The sequence below is a fragment of the Mustela putorius genome, unplaced genomic scaffold (assembly GCF_011764305.1).
Source record: "Mustela putorius furo isolate JIRA1106 unplaced genomic scaffold, ASM1176430v1.1 tig00000460_pilon_pilon_pilon, whole genome shotgun sequence".
Classification (NCBI taxonomy): domain Eukaryota; kingdom Metazoa; phylum Chordata; class Mammalia; order Carnivora; family Mustelidae; genus Mustela; species Mustela putorius.
In genome coordinates, this window is record NW_025421389.1 from 9,969,819 (window position 1) to 9,981,958 (window position 12,140).

The 12,140-nt window shown below is 42.1% G+C and overlaps 1 non-coding gene across 1 annotated transcript; it reads right to left on the reverse strand.

Annotated features, from left to right (window-relative positions):
• Positions 1–3,420: 3,420 nt before the first annotated feature.
• On the reverse strand, positions 3,421–3,527 carry LOC123392205. The gene has a single exon (XR_006606912.1). It is a non-coding gene; the product is annotated as a U6 spliceosomal RNA (small nuclear RNA).
• Positions 3,528–12,140: the final 8,613 nt, after the last annotated feature.

Genomic DNA, 12,140 nt, shown 5'->3' on the forward strand with positions numbered 1-12,140 from the left:
ACTGCAGCAGAAAGCCCCACACTTTCCCCACTCTAGTGCCTGGTTCAGATCCAAACAAAGAACATAGAGTCAAAGAAGCCAAGTCCTTCCTTGACAGAAACCTCAGACAATGAGGCTTCAGCTGTAGACAGGCATCTCTACACCACACAGAGGACAGAAAAGCTAAAAGAAAGAGAGAACAAGTCCTAATGACACCTGGCCTGAAGCCAGACTGACCTTACCCATCTACATGCTTTAAATTTTGTGAGGCAAAAAAATCCCTCTTGGCAATTTAGGTTAAGCTTTTATGACTTGCAACCAAAAAAGTCCTAACTTCTGCAGATCTCTACCAATTCATCCAGTGGTGTGCTAATGAGAACTTCATGAGAACCACTTGTTAAAATTTCAGGAATTGTAAAAACCAGGTGTTAAACATGGCCATTATTAATAGTTAAATCATGCAAACTTATGACCAAATCAATAATATTTGTAGAAGGTAATAAATACTCAAAACCCCTCACTTCCTAATAAGTTTACAGTCGCTGGTACTTTGATTTGTTTCCAAACAAACTACTGTGTGCACACGGGGCTGTAGAGAGGTAGGCTGCTCTGCACCTCTTCCCAGCTCTGTATTCAGTGGTATCACTTTAGAAGTTTGAAATCAACAGGGTGGAAGTCCTTTCACCACAACAATTGACCAGTTCTGCAAATCAAGGCCTGACTTATCAGTTCGTTGATTGCCAGGGGTTAAGGAAATAGTGCTGAGTGTGTCAATAATGTAGCTTAGGTTGAAAGTGCTTCATGTCTGTTGTTGTTAAACTTGTGACCAGCACAAAAACTTGAGGAATATTCTTCCAGTATTTGAAAGTCTTATTTGACTGAGCAAAGCATATTACAGCCACTGCCATGGCCTGGCAGCCCTATGCTAGTCTTCAGAAATTAAAATGAACAGGACACAGACAGACCTGTGGTCAGGGAGCTCAGAGCTCAGGGTGTTTTGTTCTAAGCCAAGTACTACAGAAGAGACAGCAGTAAAAGACATTGCATCTGTCATCAAGAAGCGTATAATTTAATTGTAAAGAGAAGCCCAGGACACAGAAAACACAGCAGAGTCTTTAAGTCAGGGATGACAAATATCTATTATGCATGCCTCCTCCTCCCTGTTCACACATAGGTGAACAAGGGCCGGCACTCTGCCCTGAGCTGGAATGCGGCTCCAGCATCCTTCCCAAGAGAGCACTCCAGGCAGCCACCGCTGCGCTCATCATGGGTGCCATCACACAGGAGTACAAACCATGGGACAGCCCAGTTTCAAAGTTCAGAGGCGAGAGCAGCCAGAGCAGCCAGAGCTGTGTTACCTAAACAAGGCTTCACGGAAAAGAAACTTGAAAAGGGTATTGGAGGATGAGGAAGGAACTTGTTAGCAATGCAAAGTCCCACCCCACGTCTCCTGAGTTAGGATCTCAGATAGTGGCCCCAGGACTCTTGTTGTAACAAGCCCTCCAGGTGGTTCTAACATCCACTGACATGTAAGAACCACCGGACTATGCCCTGCCGCCTTCTCCAGGTGTTTTCTCTCACATGTCCTTTCACTCACGTTGATCCTTACAGCATCGCCATGCAGTAGGTAGGCAAGCTAGAACATTTATCTTTCTTACATGGGTGAGAAGGACAGTTCAAAGACATTAGTGGACTCACCCTAGACCACGCTGCTGATGTGCAGCAGAGCCTGGGCTGCAGCTCCGAGTGCCAGAGCAGTGTTATTTCCATCAGCCCTAAGGTAAGAGCATAACGATGGTAGGATTCCCCCACAGCCCCCAGCCTTCTAATTTCCTCTCTCACCTTCCCAAGGAGTTGGCCAGCGTCCTGACAACAGGCTGTGAAGAAAAGCCCTGTGGGGTGATGACAGCTGCCTGACAGAAGGAAGGTGATAGGGCTTGGTGCAGGGCCCCCACCATGCTCATACCTGCAAGGACTGAAAGTGAACTTCGAAGCCAGCACCACCCAGCCGGGCCCAGGCATCCAAAAGCCTCAGCTCATCAGATGCCACGGCCCAGAGCTGGCTAATGGCAAGAATGTGGAAACTCAGCCTCCAATGAACCCCAGGAATGGAGCCATGAAAGCTGGTCCAGGATCCAGACATTTGTGCCAAGACCTCTCAGGCAGAAGTGATCAGGTTTAAAGAGGAACTCTCTCCAATCCAAAGCCAAGCGGACAGGTCAGCCTGTGGGGGTGGAAAGGGCATGGTCTCTCGAGTCCCACACACCTGGGTTTAAAATCAGTTCCACTATTTACAAGCTCCACAGGGCAGACTCCTTACCCTCTCTGAGGCAATCTCTTCCTATGCAAAGTAGGGACACAAATACCCTCAGCTTGTGTGAAGGAAGCAAAGTAATAGGCAAAAGTGCTGGCAGAGGCCTGGGCCATTTCCTTCCCTCATTCTTCCCTTTGGGAGTCTTCTTTCTCCATCTCCATGGATCCTGAGAAGGGATGCCAAGTTGCTAATGAACCAGGCTAAAGGGGAACAGCTCTGCCTAGAGCAGAAGACAACCTCTAAAAGTACCTTCTAGCATTAGATCATAAATCTGTCCTATGTTGAAACTGTATTTGTGGGCTGTTAGCTCTGTTAAGAGTGTATCTTACTGCTTTATCCAGCATTCAGCACTCACTATGCACAATAATGAGCTGCTTTGTAACTTATGCAATATTGGGCATGAAGAAATTAATCAGGAATTTGCCAGAATTCTCCAATCATCTGAAATGAATCAGTTATTCTCAGTAATCAGTAATTCTCTGGCAAACTATATCCACATGGCCAAATCCAGCCAAGCACTTCTTTTTGTAAATAAAGTTTTATTGGAACACAGCCATGCTCATTTATCCACATATTATCTATGGCTGCTTTCACACTACAAAGACAGGGTTGGACTGCAAGGGCTGAAATATTTACTGTCTGGCCCTTTACAGAAAATTACCCACCCCTGCTCCAAAAGCAAGCATAGATAAACTGAACTGTTGCAGTTCAAGTTCTCCAAGAAGTAGACTCTGAGAAAGAGTTTAGAGTTCAGGATGTTAAATAGGGAATGCCTCTGGGATCCACACCTCTGGAAGGGAGAGAAAGGAAGCGGCAGTGGGCACAGGGAGAAGTCTGGCTGCGATGCTGGTCCAATAGCCTCAGCTGACTCCATGGGACATGCTGGAGCAAATAACCCCTCAGAGTTGGCCTCCAATGGACCCAAAAAAGCTGCACTTTTACCCTCTGCCTCAATCGGTTATTGGAAGTGGGCAAACCCCTGGAATGCGTGCCCACGGGTGAGGCAACTCCCAAAGGGGCTGAGTGCTGGAGGCTGTCTGCTGACATCACTCCCAGAACCAAGGGCAACAAATCCTCCCTTGCATCTCCATGCCCAGCACAGCCACCCACGCTTGCTTGCTTGCTTCTTTAATATGGAATGCTTCACAAATTTATGTGTTATCCTTATGCAGGGGCCATGTTAATCTTCTCTGCATCATTCCAATTTTAGTAAATGTGCTGTTGAAGCGAGCACCACCAGAGCTTTTTTAAAGTTTTCCTCCACCACCTTCCAGAAGTGCTCCCCCACCTCTACACCAGGGAGTCCGCTATCTTCTGAACCCCCTATGGAAGTGGTGGGTGGCATCAGTGGGATACAAAGCCAAAGTGGACACAGGGTGCTCAGAATAACACTTTAAATATCACCTTAACTTTATTCCCAGTAATATTCAAGAAAAATTTTATGTCCGTAAGCTTTATTGGACATCACAGAGAAACAGGCTATGCATCTATAAATGCCATTCTCAGGAAAAGTGACTTCCTATCAGAATAACACTCAGATTTTTTTTATAGAATGATGAGATCTAAGATATATAAAATGTCTTATATTAAAAAATAAAAAATGAGAGATAAGATAAAAAATGTCACTGCTTATTAGTGCAATAACACAAGAACAAGAGATTTTGAGTCTACAAACCTAGGTTCAGTTCTCCTCCTGCCATTTACTCTGGACAATCTCTTTACCCTCCCAATGTACTTGGTCATCTGTAAGATGGGACCTGATACTCCACACCTCACAGTGTTCTCACAGAATCAGAAGAAATTATATATGTGAACCAGTGATGACATCTGGAAAGTCCTCAAAAAATATTTTTTGTCTATCTTCTGAAGCACCTCCTTCATCGCTATCTTGAAGTTCTATTCAAATATTTCATTGCTTTAGTTCTTCTTTTTTGTAGTTCTTCTCTGGTCTTACCAAGTATACCATCAATATTTTGTCATATACAGAACAGGTATTTTAAAATATGTTTTATTACCTCTTAGTCTACCTACATATATAAATATACATGCCCACCTGTATATATACATACAAATATCAGCCCCATTCGATATTTCCTTCCCAAGACAAATATCCCAGAGAATAGATAGGCATTGATAGTCACAACTTTTGGCAAAGGATGCTGGAGAAAATATCAGTGAACATTCAAAGTCCTACCTCTTCATAGCCCTGCCCCCACTGACATCGCATGAGGTCTCAGCAACCCCTGGGAGCCTAGGGAATGGGCTAGCATACTGAAGTTTTGTCCCACCCTGTTTTCCTGAGCTATAAGTGGCCAGGGATGCTATAGTAAGATCTAGGGCTTAACTCCATTCTGTCTTGGGTCTCCATTGGCACACCTGTTCGTGAATGAGTCATTTTCCTTTCTGCATTTCTTCTTCTCTCTCTTAGGCTAACTCTTCACTCCATGAATGAACATAATAATATATATCACTTGTTTCTTGGGTGGCATTAGCCAAGAGGGAGAGAATACCATAGTAATAGGATAACCAGCATTACTCACATTCTGCCCACTTCCATTTAATCTGTCAAAATCTCCATTTATCATGAAAAGTCCCACATAACAGTTATGGGAGTTCTGAGAAAGTGCTTACTCACTACGGTATTTCCCAGCCCTCTCAGCTACTATGGGGTTCCTTCATTTTCTTTCTTTTCTGCTCTAAGTCCGTAAAGCTCCATGAAGATGCCTTGGCTCCGCTCATGAATATCTGGTGAAGTCCTTCTGGGCCAATGTCAAGAACGGGGGATGGAAGCCAGTGATGCTGCAGTCCAACCTGAGGAAAATCATTCCCTACAACCTGTTACCAAAGCAGGACTGTCTGCTCCTCCTCAGTCTCTTAAGACTTTTATCCCAGCTCTCTTTCAGTTTCTATCCTTCATTGTCTTTCAGCTGCCATCCCCTCTCCTCTCTCCTTAGCAATCAGGGGCAGCTCCTACAGTGGAAGGGATTGGCCCTAGACAACTGTCTGAGTTTCAGACTCCATCCACTCCAAAGAACCAACCTTCTTACAGACACCTGCACACCATCAGTGGGTCGGGCATGCACACCCAGGCTCCAGCTTCCCTCATAAGAACTCTAGGTCCTTGCCGCCACACATGCCCACCCAATTGACAAACATTTATTAACTACACAGGCAGGCCCAGAGTCAGACAGTACATAACTGAAACCCTAAAGGGGCATGTCTTTATACTTTTGGGGCCTCTTCCCTTGCCTAGGCATTCAATCATTCAACAAGGATATTTCGCAGCTACTGTGAAAGAGATATTAAGCTCTGTGTGATCAAAGATGAATAGAACACAGTAGCTGCTGCCTTCACTGGACTTATAACCTAGTAGCAGATATAGGAAGTTCACAAAGACCATAATACAAAACAAAAGACAGCAAGTGCTATAAGAGGGGTACAAAATGTTTCTAGTATTCAGAAAAAGAAGAGTGCATTTATTAAGCACTTTCTATTGTCAAGCATATCTAAATCCCAGAGAGAGAAGGAGGGACAGAGAATAGTGTGTACATATGAGTATATTTAGAATATGCATATTATAAATCATAATAGTGTATATATATTTCCCATTTGAAGTTTATTATACCCCACTTTACAGGTGAACATCTCCATCTCAAAGTGATTCAGTAACTTGTTCAGAAAAGGATCTCTCTCAATGGGAACATCTGGAAAGTTTCAATAAAAAGAAGAATAAATGAAACAAGATGGGATTGGGAGGGAGACAAACCATAAGTGACTCTTAATCTCACAAAACAAACTGAGGGTTGCTGGGGGGAGGGGGTTTGGGAGAAGGGAGTGGGATTATGGACATTGGGGAGGGTATGTGCTTTGGTGAGTGCTGTGAAGTGTGATTCACAGGCCTGTACCCCTGGGGGTAAAAATATATGTTTATAAAAAATAAAAAATTAAAAAAAAAAAGATGTATATTCAGGGTAGTATGGGTTGGTAAAAAAAAAATGTAATTGTGATTTAATACTGCATAGTGTTTGGGTTTTTTTTTTTAATATACAAAGGTCTTATGAGCTAATAAAACTATTTCAAAGTAAAAATAAAAGAAGGAAAAGTCAAAAAAAAAAAAAAGAAGTGTCATCTCAACTGATTCTTAAAGGTTTGGTGGAATTTTAATTCATATGTATGATCTTTAGTACAAAAGTAATACATTTTCATTGTGGAGATTTTAAAAATATGGAAAAGCACAAACATGCAAGTTTTAAAAAAAAAAGTCCAGAAGTGCTCCACATCACTTGGCATCAGGGAAATACAAATCAAAACCACAATGAGATACCACCTCACACCAGTCAGAACAGCTGAAATTAGCAAGTCAGGAAATGACAGGTGTTGGTGAGGTTGCAGAGAAGAGGAACCCTCCTACACTGCTGGTGGGAATGCAAGCTGGCGCAGCCACTCTGGAAAACAGCATGGAGGTTCCTCAAAAAGTTGAAAACAGAGCTACCCTATGACCCAACAATTGCACTACTGGGTATTTACCCTAAAGATACAAATGTAGCGATCCTAAGGGGCACATGCACCCAAATGTTTATAGTATCAGTGTCCACAATAGCCAAACTGTGGAAAGAACTTAGAAGTCTATCAGCAGATGAGTGGATAAAGAAGATGTGTTGTATATATGCAATGGAATACTATGCAGCCATCAAAGAAATGAAAGCTTGCCATTTGCGATGACATGGATGGAACCAGAGGATATTATGCTGAGCAAAATAAGTCAATCAGAGAAAGACAATTATTATATGATCCCCCTGATATGAGGAATTTAAGAGGCAAAGTTGGGGGCTTGGGGGTAGGAAAGGAAAAAATAAAACAAGATGGGATTGGGTGGGAGAAAAACCATAAGAAACTCTTAATCTCACAAAACAAACTGAGGGTTGCCAGGGGGAGGGGAGTATGGAGAGGGTGGTTGGGTTATGGACATTGGGGAAGGTATGTGCTATGGTGAGTTCTGTGAAGTGTAAGCCTGATGATTCACAGACCTATACCCCTGGGGCTAATAATACATTATATTTTAATTAAAAAAAAAAAAGTCCGTAAATCCCACCACCTTCATATAAATACACCATCAACATTTTGGTGCACATCCTTATAAACATTTCTCTACTAATCGCCACATCTAAAAGACCAATTGGGACTATACTGTTTATTCATCTGCATTTTTATAAATGACATTCCACCTTATCCTCACAATAGCCCTAAAGTAAGGAGTGTTATCAATCCCATTTTATAAGAATAGCTTGAGGGACAGAGAGTTTAGGTTATCCAAGTCATGAGACAGAGCCAAAATGCACATCCCAAATGTCTTTCTCCAGAATCCATACTTAGCTTCCACCAGCTGCCTCCCAGCCCATGAGCTGTGCCATGGAGATGGCAGGGCATGGAGAGAAAAGGTAGAAATCACTGGGAGGGATTAGTCTTAAAGAATCAGGATTCCAGCATCCAGACCCCAGCTGTATCCTGCCCCACAGACAAGGAAATGCAACCCTGTAGACAACAGAAGAGGGTCTTTGAGACAAAGGAGGAACAGTGGGCACATTTCTTCTTGGTACTGTTGGGATCCTTGATTGAGATTTGGTGACTTCTTCTATCTAGGGCATAAAGGATGGGAGAAATTTTTAAATGACTCTAATTTTTCTACCCTGAGTAGTTGGAAGAAGGCTGGTCCCATAAATAACACCAATTTTATAGCCTCTTTAATAATACATGTAACCTTCTACTAGGCAAAAACTAGTCCCTCAATTTAGACTCACCCCAAACTCAGGACTCTACGCACTGTGTGATCCAGTGAGGTCTCATCAAATCTATAATCCAGGTCACTAAGGAGACCTGGCCCTAGCTAAATCTCTCATGAGAGCCAGGCTGGGGGCTGGAGCACTTCATCTGTGCAAGCCCCAGCTTCCCAGCACTGTGCTTTCCCATAGTGGCTTCTCTATAACAGCTAGGCATCTGGAATAGGCACCAGATTAAAATGTGGTCAAGCAGGATGGTTCCCTCCCCAATCCACACCAAGTGGACTTTGGTTCTGCCCTAGCAGGGATGGGAAAAACAAGATTTCACCAAAAGAAAAGAAGAAATCAAAACATAAAGTGTACCTCTTCCCTGGGCTGCATGTTCCTGGCTTGACTTATATCACTTACATAACAGTGATATTATATTTTAGAACAGCACAGAGAGTTTCAGGCAAGGCCGGAAATGCCAGCCTGGGATTTGGTCCCCTAGAGTGCTGACACCAAAAGAAAGGGAAGGAACATGGCTGAGTGGGAGTCAGGAATGTCTCTTCTGATTACAGCATCCAGACCCCAGACGCACCCTGCCCCACAGACAAGGAAATGCAACCCTGTAGACAACAGTAGAAGGGGGACTTTGAGACAAAGAAGGAAGAGTGGGCACATTTCTGGTTGGGACCATCAGGAATCCTTGAACTCTTTGCAGGTCTGGCTGACAGTTCATCTTCGAAGGAAAAAAACAGTGATTCACTGGACAAAGAGTTCTGGTTCAACTACTGGCTGAATACACAGCACCTAACTCCACCATCCACAGCCCCTAAGCCCAAGATAATTTATTTTGTTTATTTTTTCTATCAGGTTTTCTAAACCTTGCCACACTCCAGAAATTTACCCTCAGGGAGCTAATTTTTACATAATTGTTAGTTTGTTTCCTTTCTCTTTCTTTCTTTCTTTCTTTCTTTCTTTCTTTAAATCAAAGTTGCTCTCCATTTCTGGATGATATTTGATGACCTGCATCAGTAGAAAACATTAGCTTTGCCCTCTTTGACTCTGAAAACTTGGCAACAGAGTCAAATTCTCTCTAGGTCTCTCTAGTGTGAAACTTCCTGTAATCCTTTTCCCTAACACATAGCACAAATCACTCACACAAATGCTTCGGAGAGAAGGCCAGGCCCTTACCAATATCCTACAGAGAGGCTTCTTCAGTCCTGTTTCTTCTAAATTTTTTCAGTTTCTGATCCCCCTTTGCTCTTTCCTCTACATTTTATCACATTGAATCAAATCAGTGTGTCCTCGACTACATACTGGGACACATAAGTGCCCAATATGTATTGATAGGAGTAATTTGAATGAATCCCTACCCATCTTTTTCTTTTTCATTCTTTCTCTTTAATGTCTTTATCACTGACTCCATATTTGATGGGCTTCCAACTGAGCTCTAAACCTGCTCACTGAAACTGAGCCACTCATCCCTTACCTATACCAGTGTCTAACACCACTTTTATTGAAAGTTTCTTTTTTTTTTTTTAACATTTTATTTATTTGTCAGAGAGAGAAAGAGAGCACAAGCAAGGGGAGCTGCAGGCAGAGGGAGAAGCAGGCTCCCAGCTGAACAGGGAACCCAGTGTGGGACTTGATCCCAGGACCTGGGATCATGACCTGAGCCAAAGGCAGATGCTTAACCCAGGCTCCCATTATCAAAATGTTCTTAACAAAACAAACTTCATTGCACCCATACCAACAAACGCCCATTTTCCTTTTTACATTAATACTAAATAATTATTGACTACCTACCCTGTTCTGGGCATCATTCTAACAAAACAGATAAAGTCCCCAATTTAAAGGAGCTTACATTCTAGTAGCAGGAGACAAACAATAAGCAAATAGATTAACCAATAAATAATAAGCTCAGAAGAAAAACAAAACAGAGTCAAGGGACAAAGTGATAGGGTTGGCTAGGCCTTTCCCAAGCCTTAGTAAAAATAATCACTTGTCCTCATATTTGTCAAATGCCTGAGCCTCTCAGTCCTTTGGCAGCAGTCACGGATGCACTGAGAGAATAGATCCACAGCACCTGTTTCTGCCAACCAACCTTCAAATGGGAAGAGTAACAGTGTCCACTTTACAAGGACTGAACGAAGTAGGTAATCCTTGTAAAGTGCTTAATGTAGTGTCTGGTACACAAAGCATACTAAGTAAAGGGCAGCCAGAAAAAACGGAAAGGAGCAGGAGCTGCCTTGGGCAAAGGCCATCTCATTTGCACTAATTTTAGCTTACTCTCCATATTATTTGTACTTCCTCCAGGCAACCCCTAGCTTTATGAGCAATTGACCCTTGAACTGAGAAGCTGCTCCAGATAAAGACCTTAGCTGAAAGTGACATGATAAATAAATGGCATGGTTTAGAGAAGAATGCAGGCTGAACTTGACAGTAGCTGGTATGTCTCACTTTCTTCTCTGGAGCTTCTCTTCACCCACTGGAACTCACTAGTTATCTGACATATGGGAAACCTGGAAGTGAGGGAGATAATACCCCACAGGGCAACTTGGATCAATGAGCACAGGAGCCAATAGATAAGCCACTCTACTCCTGGTCTTAAGACAGAAGAGTCTGAGGCTCATTCTATAGTTTCTCAGAGGCTTCCGCAAAAGGACAGAGCCTCAGTCACCCACAACAGAGACAAGATCAATGATACATTCTGTCTTTCCCTCTTTCCCTGTTCATTCCCGTGGTCCCAACCCAACACCTATTCATAGGAATCACTTCCCAAAATAATTATCTTTACAAGACCCTCATATCAGGAAGAACTCAGGCTAAGACAGACATACCATCCATGCAGTGGTCTTTTTCTTCAGATTCTACCTCCTAATATTATACATATTAGATATATATTATGAAATTATAATTATATATAATTATAAAATTTTCCATGATCTCTTCACCTCTTCAGAGCTTCTTCAAATTAGGAAGTCTCTATTATCATATAGATTAACCCACAGTTTCTCCATCAAGGGTTTCTTCAACTGCTCTTTTAGTATATCTTTGGCTCCAGCTTGGCCAAGCTGGTCATTACTGTTTTGTAGATATAAGCAAAACTCCAGAATCACTTCACTGTTATAGAAATTCTCTTTGGTCTGAAATGTTTACATCGATTCCTCTACAGAAGGTAAGATCTTAGGTTTTTCTAGTTTGAAAATTCATTTGGAAGGTTGCAATGAACTTCCGTATTTTAGAGTGCAGAGTATCCCTTAATTCTGGAAGCACTATTTCGATGAACATTTGATGAATACATGTATACACACGTTGAAGCATTTGCTTCAGACTGAGATGTAGAATATTCTTTCTGGGTGTATCAGTTGAGTATAAGTAGCAAAATTATTGACCTGCAGCATTAGATATTTTTTTTCCTACATCTAGATTTAAGCTGTCTTATAACTAAACTGTTTTATTTGCCCTTGGGAAAAAGCAAAAGACAACAGCCTGGAAAAGCAACAAGATGGCAAGGAGTGACCTGCAGAAATGGAGTGCTGTTCCACAGCCAGAGACTCTCAGATTTCCTGGCTAGAATGGGAGGGTTTGGGAAGCAGCTGCCTTAAGTTTCCAAAAAATTACTTGAGGATGAAACCCTAATAAAATGCTGAACTTCTTGATGGCAGAATAGAGACCTAGATTCTTGTTATTTGGGCATTAATATCTTCTAAATGTGGAAAGACAGAAATATCTTGATTACCCATGGTCCCCAGCACCCCTGCACCACTTTCTCTTCCCTTCCTCATGAGGACAAGAGAAATCAAGGATCTACTAACTCAGAACATGTTCTACCATGTCTTTAGCTTTATAGGTATTTGGTAAGTATTTATTGAATAAGTGGGTAAAATAGACCAACTTCTATCCACAAATACAAAACAATCTGAATATTAAATAAGAAAGCATAAAAAAAAAGAAAAAGGGGGAGTTTTTTCCAACTACTACTTAATTTCCTTTGAAGCATTTCTCAGTGGGCTAATTCTTTGATATGCAAATATGATGGAGTGTGGAGGAACAATGTATGTGTTAAATATGTTTGGAAATAC